Source organism: Haliotis cracherodii, unplaced genomic scaffold (assembly GCF_022045235.1).
Source record: "Haliotis cracherodii isolate W230 unplaced genomic scaffold, xgHalCrac1.p SCAF_7, whole genome shotgun sequence".
NCBI lineage: Eukaryota > Metazoa > Mollusca > Gastropoda > Lepetellida > Haliotidae > Haliotis > Haliotis cracherodii.
In genome coordinates this window covers 16,181,389-16,197,794 of record NW_027266330.1, presented here as the reverse complement: position 1 = coordinate 16,197,794, position 16,406 = coordinate 16,181,389, and positions in this window count along the sequence as shown.

Below are 16,406 nucleotides of genomic sequence, written 5' to 3'. Positions count from 1 at the left end.
TGTCCTCAACAATCTTAACCTGACGACCTACGTATCATGAAATAGCATGTCTTTACAAACTATATGCATACTGCTCATAAATGTGGCAACCTTTAACCTATTTATTCTAATGGCTTAGTTAAACATTCATCTCTTAACGATTCCCCTATCCTGACCTTAATGATTGTCGCTGTTAAGATTAATAATTTATTCGAGGGCCGTTCACACGAAAACACACGAAAACAAACTGCTGATGTATCGATACAGTGTAAGTTATATGGTATTTAAAGATTCACTATGAACAACCAAGCACCAGACACTACAGTAAACAACGGTTATAACGAACACGCTTATAACGAACTGACGGATATAACGAACTACTTTTTGGGTCCTGTCTATTTGTTCTATACATTCCGTGCATTTGCTTATAACGTACCACGGTTATAACGAATTAAAATTAGTGGTTCCTTTGAGTTCGTTATAACCGTAGTTTACTGTATATCCAAAACGTGGTACTTCACACTTCCTATGATTAAGGAGGGAATGAAACACTACGCTTGACAGTGTTTGGCCCAACAGATTAAATCAAATCAAACAATTTCACCAAATAGATGTATGTATTGTAAGAGGACTAAAAGATAGGCTTCAATATAATTTATTGATGTGACAACCTTTTCTCAACTGTCAAAAATGTGCTTGTGACACCCTTTCTCAAACACCTGTTGTCATCACTATTTGATAGTGAGTCATATACATGATGTTTTGGTCCGTCCATACGTACCATAACGAGGACACGATCGTACCCACAGGCTACAACGTACAATAGTAGGAACAACCGAAAAGATGTCCGCGAAAATATATCCCTCGTCACAAACAAACAAATGCAAGTTAATTGTTCACCTGAAAACACCGGAACATGTGGTACAAGTGAAAAATGGGATTTGCATCAGATATCATTTTTGTCACTGAACCTTCAAGTTTGGAAATGTCGTCTGACCGTCTACGATAAAACCCTTAGAAAGTTTTCTAAGGTCTTGAAAGTAGTCAAACTACATTTGTCGTAAAATTATAATGCTCGACGGTACCTCAAATGTAGACACCAAAGGTTTCAGTAATGTTCGACGTAAAGGGAAAGTTGCAAATTTGAATCTATTCGAATAATTTGAATATTAAATTTCATATGAAACACATGAGGCGGTTTATTTCCAGCTCAGGGCCTAGATTTTCGAAACGATCGTAGCCCTAAAAGTATTATAAAGTTATCGTAAGGAAATCGTAGGCTATCGTTGCATGTTTTCGAAACTGTCGTAGCCCTAAGATGTCTTAAGTTTGTCGTAAATCTAAGATAGCCCCATACCTGTCGTAAGTTTATTTTATCTTCATCCAAGATGGCGGCATACTTTGCCATAGATATTTTGCCAAACAATTAGTCTGCTTTACGTTCAAACATTGACATTTCATTTTGTTAAACAGTGTTATTCAAATTGACACTTCGAAAACAGGAAGATCGCATAAATTATTTCACGTCAGAAATATTCTTAATCGCGACAGCGATCTACATAACTATGGAGTCGAGAGCTTAAAATATATTTCTATCCAAGTTCATGCTGAAGAAGTGTGAAACAACGTACCTTTTCGATAATTTGGGAAGGATTGAAACGGAAGGCTATAGTAATGACCGTGACCTTAGTGATAACTCAGGGGCAGCTAATCTTGCTTCATACTCTAGTTGAGAGTGGTTTTCCTTTCCGGCGAGACTTAGTTCAATGTTACAGTTATCATGGAGCGCAGAGTTCCGCTGTAATATTTTGCATTCAATAAACCTATTTTAAAATAATAATTGATTTTGGCCTTTTTAATATTTAAGTGTACATCTATACCCGTATCACGTTTAAAGAAATATAGATACTTGAGACCATTCAGACAATAACATCGTCATAAAGTATAGGGTCAACGGACAAATACTAGAAAATGATCCTAAGCAGTGCTGTCAGACAAGCCAAACATCATCGAACTACGTTCTGGAAAAGATTTGACACATTTACAATGTATTTCGCTCCTCAGTCAGATTTAAATGAAATCAGAAAAAACAGTTTATTACCTCTACTTAATGCAAAAGGATAGCAAAGGACTACATTATGTGTATGTTCGCGTTAACTTGTGGTGTGTTCCATGAGACAACATGACTTGACGATTCCTAAATTATCTCTCTTTGCGAAAGAAAATTACTGTCACTTTTAAATTTTGAAAAGAATTATGGATCTAGATGGACCCAGTTTACATCATGTAACATCAGACTTGAACATGCATCTTAAATGCCGAACGCCTGCTGTTCGATCAAATGTCTCGTCTAATCATTGTCATTTAGAATAACGTCCCTTACTTTCGTCCTTGACTTTGTACGCAGTGGGTTTCCGAAAAGTTCGGCGCGCTCGCGAAAGGACCACTTAAAAGGAAAATAGTGAAGTATCTTTTTGCACATTATTTCAATTCTAATAGCTATAGTGTGGTTACACTACACTTATTGATTACAATATTTCTTGGGTTTGAAAAATGTCTTTGCATAGCACACAAGTGTTATTTGTGTTCGGGTTGTCATGGCATCTTTTATCATAAGAACAAAAAGTCTACTTGTAGGACAGATGTAGGATTGTACGGAACTGCACTCAAATAGTTGCGTGTTAAACAATATGACCAGACAATGTGATCATGAATCACTTCGTCATATTGTCAGCGGTTGGGAAATCCCCGTGACGTCAATTTGAAACACCCCGCTTTTTCAATCTCCAGCACAAATGAGTTCTCTGTCAGAACTACCAAACTATCATAGCTCTGTACGATCTGTGACAGGTTTACGATAATTTCGAAAATATATCTTATCTTAACCTTAAGGTATCTTATCTTTGAACGTAAGTTGTAAAGATTTATCTTAGCTATGATCGTTTCGAAAATCTAGAGCCAGATGGGTAAACTCAAGTAGTGGAAGGGAATTGGCTATTTGACCATCACTGAACTATGTCAGATCATCGATATACCTGAAGCTTATGTTAAACTTCCCTTGTACAGTAAACTACGGTTATAGCGAACTCAAAGGGACCACGTCACAAAGTCTAGTTCGTTATAACCGTAATTCGTTATAAGCATATATACAGCAGATATACAGCAAATGGCAGGGACCTAAAACCCAGTTCGTTATATCCGCCAGTTCGTTATAAGCGTGTTCGTTATAACCGTAGTTTACTGTATTTATTTTGTAAATCTGGGCAGGTATTCTGACTCGACCGCCCACGTCGTACCCAAATTTCCTATCCGCAAATGCCACATGAATATAAACCACCGCAGTCCTCGTGAAGACAAATACCCAGCGTGCTACCTCTGGGCCACATGGGGGACATTTATTGAACGTTCTCAGATTATACATTATTCGATACCATTTTTAAGCAGCTCGTTACATAATACTCTCTGCAAGAGATCACACTTAGTACTTTGACTCTATCAACATGGACTTTGAAGATCATTAACCTCTGATACCAATATCCACCGCAAGCGACATATAAGACGAAAGGTTTCAGAACCTTCCAGGATCAGGCTATCGAAAAATACCAACGAAGGCATTGGTCAAGTCCAACATTCTTGTGAACTAGGGGTGGTGGGGTAGCCTGCTGGTTACACCTTTCACGCGCCACCCCGAAAGCTAAGGTTCTATTCCCGACATGGGTACAATGTGTGAAGCCCATTTCTGGTGTCCCCCTCCGTGATATTGCTGGAATATTGCGTAAAACCAAACTCACTCACACACACACTCTTGTCAACAGTCAGCGGCCTCTGGAAACTTGAGATTTTATGTGCGCTTTGGGTATGTATACTCAATTTTCGATTGGACCGCCTCGGTTTGTTGTTTAACGCCACATTCAGCAATATTCTAGCTATATGGCAGCGGTCTATAAATAATCGGTCTGGACCAGACAGTCCAGTGATTGAAATCATAAGCATCGATCCACGCATACGATCAGCCAAGTCAGCGAGCCTTGACCACCTGATCCCGATAGTCGCCTCTTTCAAGCATAGAGGCCTTTTACGGCAAGCATGGGTTGCTGAAGATTGCTACACCGGATCTCCACGGGTCTTTATGGTTGGCATGGCGAGAGTGATACTTATGGACAGAAATCGAATCCGTTCAGATCATGCATGTTCACCCCGAAATGGCATTAACGCCATTAAAAATGAACTCATTGAATTACACCCCTTGAACATTTTTATTTGTTCGGGTACATTCCTGTTTATTTCCAGTTATACCATTTGTATTGAGTGAGTATGGTTTTACGCCGCTTTCAGCAATATTCCAGCAATATCACGGCGGGGGACACCACAAATTGGCTTCACACATTGTACCCATGTCGGAAATCGACCCCGGGTCTTCGGCGTGACGAGCTAACGCTTTAACCACAGGGCTACCCGACCGCCCCTAAACCATTAGAATGAAGAGTAGACTGGAAATGCAGTTCCGGGTATTTCTGTACCCGTTCCGTGATTTGGCATATCATGTATTAGACGATACGCTTGAAACAAGTACACACATAACACATTTGCATCAATGAACATATAGCTTGAAATAAAACCGAAAGGTCCTAATTCCATTTTCTAAAAGGCAACTATGCTTGTAAGAGACGACTAACGGGATCGGGTGGTCAGGGTCACTGATTGGTTGATGCATGTCATTGTATCCCAATTGCGTGGGACCCCTTAAGATCCGGGGTAGAAAAAGTCTTCAGCAACCAGTGCTCGCCGTAAAAGGCGACTATGCTTGTCGTAAGAGGAGACTAACGGGATCGGGTGGCCAGGCTCGCTGGCTTGGTTTGAAGCATGTCATCGATCCCAATTGTGTGGATCGATGCTCATGATGTCAATCACTGGATTGTCTGGTCCAGATTCGATTATTTACAGACAGCCGTCATATAGCTGAAATATTGCTGAGTGTGGCGTTAAACAAAAAAACAACCAACCAACTGCGTGGATCTATGCTCATGATGTCAATAACTAGACTGTCTGGTCCAGACTCGATTATTTACAGAGCCGCGTCATTTAGCTGTAATATTGCTGAGTGCGGCGTTAAACAACAACAAACAAACAAATGTAAAGTCAAAATCTGCTCCATGCATTGTGAGGCACGACATCTTCTGGGAATACTGGAAAAAGCCGGATTGTCTCCCGTGGTATCTTTCGCCATTCTTCTTGTAAGGCCTGCCAAAGCTGTTGCAAATTCCGAAAATGCCGAGATCGGCTGCGAAGTCTTCGGCCCAGGAACCCCACAGGCGTCCAATCGGTGACATGTCTGGGGATTTGGCTAGCCAGGGCCCGGACCATGAGCCTGCTACCACCGTACCTATCGTGCTTTTGGACTGTTGCCGGATGGTATCTCTCTCCACGCCTCCTCAAAACACGCAATCTTTCTAACACAGAACATAGATTCATCAGACAACATGGTGCATCTCCAATTCAGCAGTTGACCATTTCCAAACGGATGTTCCTACTGTCCGAGGCGCCTTTGTTCATCTGAAATGCCACCTTGACGTAAACGTGTTTCGTATCGCTGACGCCGGAAGTCGGATTCCTGTGGCAAGCCTAATGTTGTCCCTCAGTTCTGGTGCAGAAATGAATGCGTTCCTCAACGCAATGGTACGAACATATCGATCCTGCCTGTCTTTCCAGGCCTTCCTCTGACCACCCTAATCTTAACCCCCACCAGTTTGCTGATATCGTTCCATCAGTCGGGGACCCGTGAAGATTCAGCAACCAATGCTTGTCGTAAAAGGCGACTAACGGGATCGGGTGGTCAGGCTCGCTGACTTGGTTGATGCACGTCATCAATCCCAATTGCGTGGATTGATGCTCATGATGTCAATCACTGGATTGTCTGGTCCAGACTCGATTATCTACAGACCGCCGTCATATAGCATATAGTGCGGCGTTAAACGACAAACCAACCAACAAACCATCAGTCTGGATATCACACGTTTAGATTTAGTAATTGCAAAGTTTCTGGCAACTGCCTTCTGATGATTGGCCAGCTTCAATCATGCCTGTTGTGTGGGGTTTTTTTCATTTTTTATCATATACGCTTTTGGAGCCATTTTCCTTCGTTGTACCAGATCCTTGTGTTTGTGACTTTTATTGACACAAGCAAGTAACCAGGACGCCTAATTTCATTCTTAAATCTGTAATGACAGGGGTTCCTGTTATGCTCAGTTGGAATTGTACAATCGACTCTGCTTTAAGCAGAGATTTCTATTGGATATGGAAAGGTTTTGTCGCTTTTTAAAAATAATGTTCCTATATATAGAACGTGATATAAATCTAAGTGTCCTCCTTTATTCCGTGTATGACTTTCATCTAAATTGGGCATTACAGCCATTCGATATATTGGGGCACATACCTAAATAGATGATTATTATCCTGGGTATGTTGTTTCTGTAAACAAGCAGCCAGTTGTTGAAAAGGATCACGTGGCAATTGATGGAACCGGTATGTTAATAGGTGAATTGGACACAGTATATATACCCTCATTTAATAGCTAATGTACTAGGATAATTTCACTCGCTAGTTTGATTGGAAGAAACATCAACGTGAGCCTATGCCTGGCCAAAGGATACTCGTCGGATATAATATATTAATAGTACTGGTAAGGAAATGATATGAGTCATTATAGACCCGTGAAGATCTGGATAGAATAGGTCGTCAGCAACCCATGCTTGTCGTAATAGGCGACTATGCTTGTCGTAATAGGCGACTATGCTTGTCGTAATAGGCGACTAACGGGATCCGGCGGTCAGACTCGCTGACTTGGCTGATGCATGTCATCGTATCCCAAGTGCGTGGATCGATGCTTATGATGTCTATCACTGGATCAATTATTTACAGACCGCCGTCATATAGCTGGAATATTGCTGAGTTCGGCGTTAAACAACAAACAAACAAACAAACACATCATGTATGTACATTTAGAACGCCACAACAGAGAGTATTGATATCGGGTAAATGTACCTTTTCCGCATATTGTTAACCTAAAGCACATTCACACCGTAGGAGGGTAACATATGTCATTAAGCCATGTCCATGTAGAAAGAGAATAACTTAAACTATTAAATATGACGTTCATTGCTTCCTAATCTGACGTTACTGGGACATACGTTTATCAAAACTAAGTTTGCAGTATATCGGCTACCGATTTCAGTCCAGTAAAGTATGTTATTTTTTGTTCAAATCCAGTTTTCATGTGTAGATGTGCACTTTCTTTTGTCCGGTAGTTTACCACGATGTAAAGAAAATCTATGCATTTATATCCATACATGTATCTCTGTAACCGGCCCCTACAGCAAAGTAGAGGACGTCTACTTGTCAGCTTGTAACACTGCTGCTAGTTCTACTAAACCGTTCACTACAAATATACGCACAGTTTATTATTAAACCTTCAGGCAATATACCGATCAAAACACAAACTTGAAGTACATTAATCCTATTACAGGCGCGTTTTCAGCTCCAGCGAGCCTCTTCAGGCTGTACATAATGGATAATGTGTTGACGTGCGTGACGTAATAACATCACAGAATATTGATTCCACATAAAAGCAAGAGATATACATTTTTACAAATGAGTACATAAAGATATAATGCGGTTGTGGGGCTGGTGCATTTGTGATTTGTGCAAATGCATTGGTACTTTTAGCTAAAGCTCCGATTAAATTTTCAATAATGCCGGCATGACATGTACAATACTTTTGCTGTTAAAATAAAGATTTTTTTTCTGACAAAGAAAGTCTAATCATTTGTTATCTGTACATATAGACCTTCAAATATGTTTTCACAGGTCAGAAAATGTGACCTAGCACCGTACCTTGAATTATAAGTTCCCCGTTTTACCTTTACCGTCAGCCACCCTGAACAGCAAGTTTGAAGCAGATTCATCAAATTCTCTATCAGGTCCATAAACAACTTGACCAGTGTTAGAATTGGTCTTCAGAAACCCATGCTACCGTAAAAGGCGACTAACGGGATCGGGTGGTCAGACTCGCTTGGCTGATGCATGTCATCGTATCCCGATTGATGTCAATCATTGGATTGTCCGATCCAAACTCGATTATTTACAGACCGCCGTTATATAGCTGGAATACTGCTGATTGTGGCGGTAAACAACAAACACGCAAAACACAAACAAATGAGTAAGTGAGAGAGTGTTCATTTAATAAAGAGGCCAATGGCATGAAGTTACATTGAAAACGCCCTAATACGACACCGCAGGATGTAGGCATATTTACACTGAGAAATATAATTTAAGTTTCGTAAATGAAAAAAAAAAAGAACTTAGCGAGATTATTGATAACAGAGACATTATTGGACAAACATTGCTGGATCTGTTTCACACGAGATGGATGTGTAAACAAGGGTATTGAGTTACATTGTAAACGCCCTAATACGACATCGCAGGATGAAGGCATATTTACACTGAGAAAAATAATTTAAGTTTCGTAAATGAAAAAAAAAGAACTTAGCGAGATTATTGATAACAGAGACATTATTGGACAAACATTGCTGGATCTGTTTCACACGAGATGGATGTGTAAACATGTGTAAACAAAAAAGGATATTCATTTTCCCCATAAGTAATAATGCATAAAGGGTTTAGACATCTGTTTAAGGAACCATGCATTACACATTATACACGAAGAAGATCAATGCATCAAGAAGTGGAGGTGCATACAACCACAAGACAATGGAGGGCAGCATTGACATATCTCACATCTGTTCAACGTACCCGCAGAAAACTACCCCTGTGGTGTATCAGTGCTTGTGTGACGTCCGAGAGTCACGTAATACAGTTTCTCGAGCATAAAGCATGAATTTGGAATCGTCACAAGATTTTGTCAATGTGGTAATGGCGACCCACGAACACAGTGGTCGGAAAACCGACGAAAGGAAAAGACGTCTAACGTCGTCACGATAACATTACTGAGAAGCAGAAGGGTGAGATGAGTGAAGATGTGCATAAAAACGATGCTTCCGTCGGACATCTGAAAATCAGTTACAGATGTTCTTCTCAAAACACGCCAAAACTCTATCCGTATCTACATAACTACTCATTCGTGACCAACTCGTGTTATTCCGCGACAAGCCGAATAGCGACTCGTGCCCCTCTCGTGGCCATTTTTGCAACCGGGTTCCGTCTTATCGCAAACGGGCATACCTAATACAATTGTCAACTCGTTGCGCAATGGTTCACATATATTTCCGAATATATTATTTATATTTCAGATGCAATTTAAAGCACATCAGGACATGCGAAATTATACAGTGTGATTGAACACATTTAACTGTGTCTTGGGTATATTTTTAGATGCAAGACATATGTGGGATTCTTTGACGAAGAACTTGAAATCATACGCGCATTCTGATTGGTTTGCCGTATTTTCGCACATAACATTCATCGATAGGGGGACGAGTCTTCTTGCAGGTTACGGAAAGGAGCGAGGGGTGACGAATGCGTAACAACTGTATCGAATGTGTTGATAGCGATTGAAAAATGTCCCTACACTTTGATATGCGCCGAGACTCGATGGTAGAGACTTTTGTGAAAAATGCAGAAAATGATTGATACAGAAATCTGTGAGAGAGGACATCCGTGAGAATTTCGCTGCGGTACAAGAAGATGTTAGAGGATGAGGGACAGCGAGACCTTATCGCAGGATAGTATCAGGAAGGAGATTCAGGAACTAAAAAAGCTGAACTCATATTCAGACGCCGCTAAATCCGAAGATGTTGAACTCAATATCATTTTGAAGAATATCCAGGAGTCTCGTAGTGAATGTGTCATCTCTAAGGTCAACGGAATTATCAAAGACTGCAATTGCGAGAAATTGAAGTGGTGAAAGCTATTCACGCCATAGGGTTCACGCAACAGTAAGTACCCCGGTGATGCAGGTCATTGGAAGATAAGAAGGCAGTTCTGGGTGCTAATATGAAAGGGATACAAAATAGAAACTTCAAAGACATGTTTATCCAGAGTGATATGTCAATACAGCAGAGGATACAAGAGAATAACGTGAAGATTCTTGTTGACATGGTCGGCGGAGGTCATCTCAAGCTGACGGGCAACAAACAGCAGCGCATGGACTGGGACAGACCCCAACCCCGACATGAGTATGACGACAGGGGTGATAGGTACACAGATCACGAAGATCGCAGTCCCTGAGAACAGGAACAGTGACTGCAGTAGAGCCTGCAACACGGGACGCCACTATGACAGTATCCCATATGCGTCTGTCGACAAACATGCATCACGTGACTCCCAGTCAGCCAATCAACGACGAAATGTCGACACGCGGCGAAGCAGATGTCACTATTACACAGTCAATCAGGTCACTTACGAGGTACGCTGCCAATTTTGGAATGCGGGAGATTTTTTCCGTGACCCACTTTCAGACAACTATGTTTTACACTAACAACTCATCGCATTCAGACATTGAGTGAGTGGGTGAGTTGGGTTTAACGCCGCTTTTAACACAATTCCAGTTATATCACGTCGTGTCAGCTTAATGTGGGAGTAAAGCCCGAAGTGATGCAGGTCTCGGACGTTTACCACTTCGGTGAAACCCACGAGCACGGGTATGGTGCTGACAAACCTAGAAACAATCGGGGCGAACCGGGATTCGAACCCACAATCATAGGTTTCTGGCGTACCCAAAGGACGCAACTCTGCACAGCAAATCGCGACACCTTAGACGACTGGGCCACGCGTGCACCAAGGAGACTATGGGGAACACCATCAATAGTTATGGTATAATTACTCACCTTCATATAAACGCCAATTTTGAATTTTAAATGGGAAGATGAACACTAAAAACTACTTTTCATATGTATCCACTAGAGGTATATCAGTGGTGATTTATTGTTTATGTTGATTCGTTAAGCGATTTTTCTGTGTTGTGAGACCTAATGATGTTGCTGTAGGGCAGGGTGTGTTTGGGATATTGATCCTCAGTCTATTTTAAGCTTGATCAATCTAACGTACATCTCGCTTCCCACAAGAACTGTACTCAGCAGCTCTCAGCTTGGAAACAAGAAGCGTCATGATTGTATGCAATGATGGACAATCGAGATATCTATTCTATGGAACAATATGTGCCCAGCAGAGAAACCCTGGTCTAAATGTCATTGGCCATGAAACATCAATCGAAGCATGTATACGTACGTCGGACTACGTAAGAACGTAAGATAAACACTACAGGATCTAGAAAATCTATGTGGATTGGACAGTAATGAGTTTTAGAGAAAGATAGGAAAGGTTGGAGTTTGGTTTGACAGGCAAACTATTCCCATGTAAGTATAACTGCCTGGTACATGGAGGGACGTGTTCTCAGACCTACTCAACTGTAACGTCAGTTCAGTCTCCACTCCCCAAAGTGATACAGACTGTGACACTGACAACGATATAGACCTTCACATTTCCATTCGAAGAGATACGTAGACTGTTGCAGGTAGCAGAGAAAGGCAGATTTCCAGGTCACTTCAACAATGACAATCAAAATGGATAGAGGAGAGGTCGACCCACAACGGAACATATACATAATCTTACTCCTATTTATGAAACCAGAAAAATGCAAAAGAAATCCACGTTTGTTATTTTTATTGATTTTAAAAAAAGGCCTATAACTGTATTGAGTTATATAATAAGTTATGGGAAAAAACTGTTATCGCACGATGTATATAAAAGGTAAAATGTTAAATGCTTTAGTATCTATCTGTAACAACGTTCAGTGCTGTTTTGTTTAAACGGTTTATCTACCCCCCGGTTCGATGTTATGTGTGGACTTAAACAGGGCTACCTGTTGTCCCCACTCCATTTTAATTTGCCTGTAAATAAGAAAGCTTATCTTTAGGTGTCTCCATAGACGACTCCACCATTGGTCGTCTAGCCTATACTGATGATCTTGATTTAATGACTGAATCGGAACCAGATCTTGTCATTATGCAAAGTCAGGTCATTTAGACATCTGAATAAGTGAGTGAGTATGCTTTTAAGCCGCTTTTAACTATATTCCAGCAATATCACGACGGGGGACACCACAAATGGGCTTCACACACTGTACCCTTGTCAGGAATCGAACCCGGGTCTTCTGCGTGACGAGCGAACGCTTTAACCACTAGGCTACCCGACCGCCCCGCACGGGTATGTAGTAACAAATAATGTTTTACACTGGAAAAACTCTTCTTCGTTGAGTACATGCTATAAAAATCTCAGTTTTGTCAGTTACAAAGCCACTATATAGCAACACCCAGACACATAATCATCTCCTTGTTTCCTTAAAATGGCAACCCGTGAAGATCCGGGGTAGAATAGGTCTTCATCAACCCATGCTTGCCGTAAAAGGCGACTATGCTTGTCATATGAGGCGACTAACGGGATCGGGTGGTCAGGCTCGCTGACTTGGTTGATACATGTCATCGATCCCAATTGCGTGGATCGATGCTCATGATATTAATTACTGGATTGTCTGGTCCGGACTCGATTATTTACAGACCGCCGTCATATAGCTTGAATATTGCTGTGTGCGGCGTAAAACAACAAACAAACCTTAAAATGGTGAGCGTGACACCAATGCCAAGGCGGGAATGAGGAATGTCACGTCATCTTGATGCCGAAATTGAAACAGGACACCCCTTCTCTCCAACGGGATATTTACCAAGCTTCAGCATCTTCGTGCAATCTACCAGGCATGAAAGTTAATTCGCTGTTTACTAACCGTCTGGTCGCTGTTACTAATTAGCTTCTTAGAATTCACAAGACTTTTTTTTATCAGGGAAGAGACCAGTGAAACCGCTCCCTCTATTTAATATGTACATATGTGATGAGGGATAAGTACAAATTTCCGGAAGTCAATTTTCCCTTTATGTCACGCAATATTAGAGTAGCCCCAGCCTTTGGTCTACATGTCAAAATACTTGAGCATTTACAACTTGTTCTTTCTTTGAAGATTTCAAAGAGCGGCATACGACTCTTTCTCAAAAGTTGTTTGATCAGGGATACAGCATTAAAGACCGCAGAAAAACTTTCAATCATTTTTATGGTAAACATTTCGAGTACATTTCCAAATTCATAAACTCGCTTATGGTGTAATCGGAATCGTCCAAAGGACACTGGAATTCGTATGATGGTGGAAGGGGTTTTGATGCTCTTTTTTCAAAATGAACTGATGTTCTTTGAAGGCTTTGTCATTTGAAACAATAGCTGATGTCTTGAAAGAACTGTATTTTGTGACAAGAGTGTTCTGTACTCATAGAAATATTGACATCTAAGTCCATCTAATAAATATGTCACATATGGATCTGATCCACTCGAGAAGACATCCAACTGGTTCATGGTCAAGCACTTCCACAGCATCCATGATAATAGTCCAAATATTTTCCTTTGTTCGCGCTATACGGGGCCACTCTGACATAAGTGTATAAGAGAAATATGATCAGTCATCGAGAGATCGCCAGGTGCACAATAGAAGCTTTAGCATTCACATTTGCTGGATGTGCCATCGAATGTAGTCAACTGTGAGTGTGTGTGTGTGTGTGTGTGTGTGTGTGTGTGTGTGTGTGTGTGTGTGTGTGTGTGTGTGTGTGTGTGTGTGTGTGTGTGTGTGTGTGTGTGTGAGTTGGATTTGACGCCGCTTTGAACAGTACTCCAGTTACTAGTATATCACTAGTATACCTCAATTTGATGTGGAAGGAAAGCCCAAAGTGATGCTTGTCTCAGACGTTTACCACTTTGGTGAAATCCGCGAGACCGGGTATGGTGATCACAAGCCTACAAACATGATTGGGGCGAACCCGGGATTCGAACACACGATGATAGGTTTCTGGCGTGCCTAAGGGACGCAACTCTGCACATTGAAGTGCTCACATGAGTGGTGTGTTAGTGTATATCAACACACATACATTCTGTTCTTGAAGATGAACGATGCATCAGAATCACAACCACACAAGAAAGATTGAACAGACACAGTGACATGAAGAGAAATGACTGGCGCCACCTCAAAACCGTTGACATTGTTTAAACTCCGCAAAGCCAACTGGTACTGATGAATGGGCGTCTCATGAGAGCACCGTGTTACATTTAGACAATATCTATTTAAACTTAAACACAAAAATGGAAGCATATGAGGTACAACAAATACGCTCTGTGTCAGTTTGTGTCGGTGTCTCCATTCGGCTTATCCCGGAATGGCGCGTGTTGATCACGATTTACAGATTGAAATAAAAATGCAGCAAAGAGGGTTTGGCTGATCCTGGCACAGTTAGGCTGGTTAGGCTCATCATCAGCTCAGGGCCCTTGCCCCCTCTACACGCAGCCCAGACAGCGAATGGGACTTCTCCAAAGGAAACGCTGCCTTGTCGAACCCACCCAGAACTTTTTCGGAGAATGTGAAGACTCCCCAACTCTGCAGCCTTCTGCATTACCCAGATTGTCAGGAGGGTTGTATTCCCGGTAGCAAACACGGGTACTCTCCCAATGTCAGTCAACAGATTGGGAGGTACCAAAGCTAGAGCTAAGGCACCGAGAACAATGGGGAGTCGGACAACTTGGTACTTGGGATGCAAGCGTGACATTTCGAAAGCGAGGTCCGGATATTTGCCATGTTTTTCCGCGATCTTGTCAATCACATAAGTGTCAAAGGGGACAGAAAATTCAATGATAGAAATGATTTCATTGGATTTATCAAAAAGGACAAGATCAGGTTTGTTGGCCTAGATACGTCTAAGGCTGTAAATTGGCTTATTCCAAAGAATTTTGTATTTATCATTTTCCATGACGCCCCCTACATATTCCGGGTCGTACCATGGGCGGACCTCTGTGTTAAAACCACAAGCATGGCCAAGACGGTAATAAAATGATCGAGCTACAACATCATGTCGTTTAAGATACTGTGTTTGTGCCAAACCTGGGCATCCACTGACAATGTGTTGGACAGTCTCATTAAATTCATTACATAATCTACATTTCATATTCACATTTTGATCCAAAATCACACATTAACGGTTTCAAGTTGGAAGTGACTGGTTCTGAGCAGCAAACAGAAAGCCTTCTGTTTCACTTTTCAGGCCAGACGACTTCATCCAAGTGAAGGACTCTGCAGGATTGCTGATCTTCTCAACACACTCGATGCAGTGGTCGTTCAGAAAGCCTCTCCTTGAAAAATTGAGTCTGGGCCGATTTGATATGGCACTTAGCTTGTTGACACTCACTTCTGTGCCGTCCAGCAGGACAGAACCATCAACAAAATAAACACTGATATTGAGATTATGTCCCACATCCTTGGCTCATTTTAGAAAAGTGTGGATTATTATTATTATTATTATTATTATTATTATTATTATTATTATTATTATTATTATAACATGTTGTTATTCAAAGATATATTTCAAGTAAAGGATGTAAGTTCTTTGTTATCTATATAAATATTTTTTATTAATTCGAAACGTGGCTTGCACAGAATCGATACTCTCATAATTTGGAGACCCGTGAGGATCCGGGGTAGAATAGATCTTCAGCAACCCATGTTTGCCGTAAAAAAGCGGCTATGCTTGTCTGCTTGTCATAAGAGGCGACTAAAGGGATCGGGTGGTCAGGCTCGCTGACTTGGTTGATGCTTGTCATCGATCCCAATCGAAGTTTTCGACGACAGAATTTTATACAGTTCAGTTAAATATATATTATTATTGTCAAATTTTGTCTCGTCACGATATGGCTGAAATGTTGCCGATGTGACGTTAAGCTTTAACCCATTCACTAACGCACTAAAATATATGTGGTCTATATTTTGAGCTGTGTGCATGCATGAAGGGCCTATACGAACGGAAAATCAAAGACTGATTGATAATGCAAACAAACATTCATTAAACAACATCAATAAGTGTACCTGTCACAAGGGGCTACCAGCATGCGGCGACAGGAATATACTATCACAATATGGTCTCGCGAATTTACTATTTCATGCGAAACACCTTGGTCTGTGATTACAAATATCAAGGTTTAAATTATTGATTTTCGTATAACCTTTTTTCATACAGTGGTAAAATATGTCTGTCCTGACAGCTTTCTGTGTGGTGTCGATATGACGACGGATGTGTGGACCTACACACTCCACGGGTTCCATTAAAGCCTAAGTAGCAATTACCTTGATCTTACATTATGCAGCAACCCAGTGTGAGTTTCATTGGTGAGAATTACCTGAAATGTAATGAGTGTCTAACCTTGTCTCCTTCTAAAAGTGTATTTGTCTATTGATTTTGACAATGGCAACTGCTTCAATTGTTTGGGACGTGGTCTGTCCACTTACCTACCAATTGCTGGAATTCGAAGTAATTTCATTAATTTTTATATCAAGA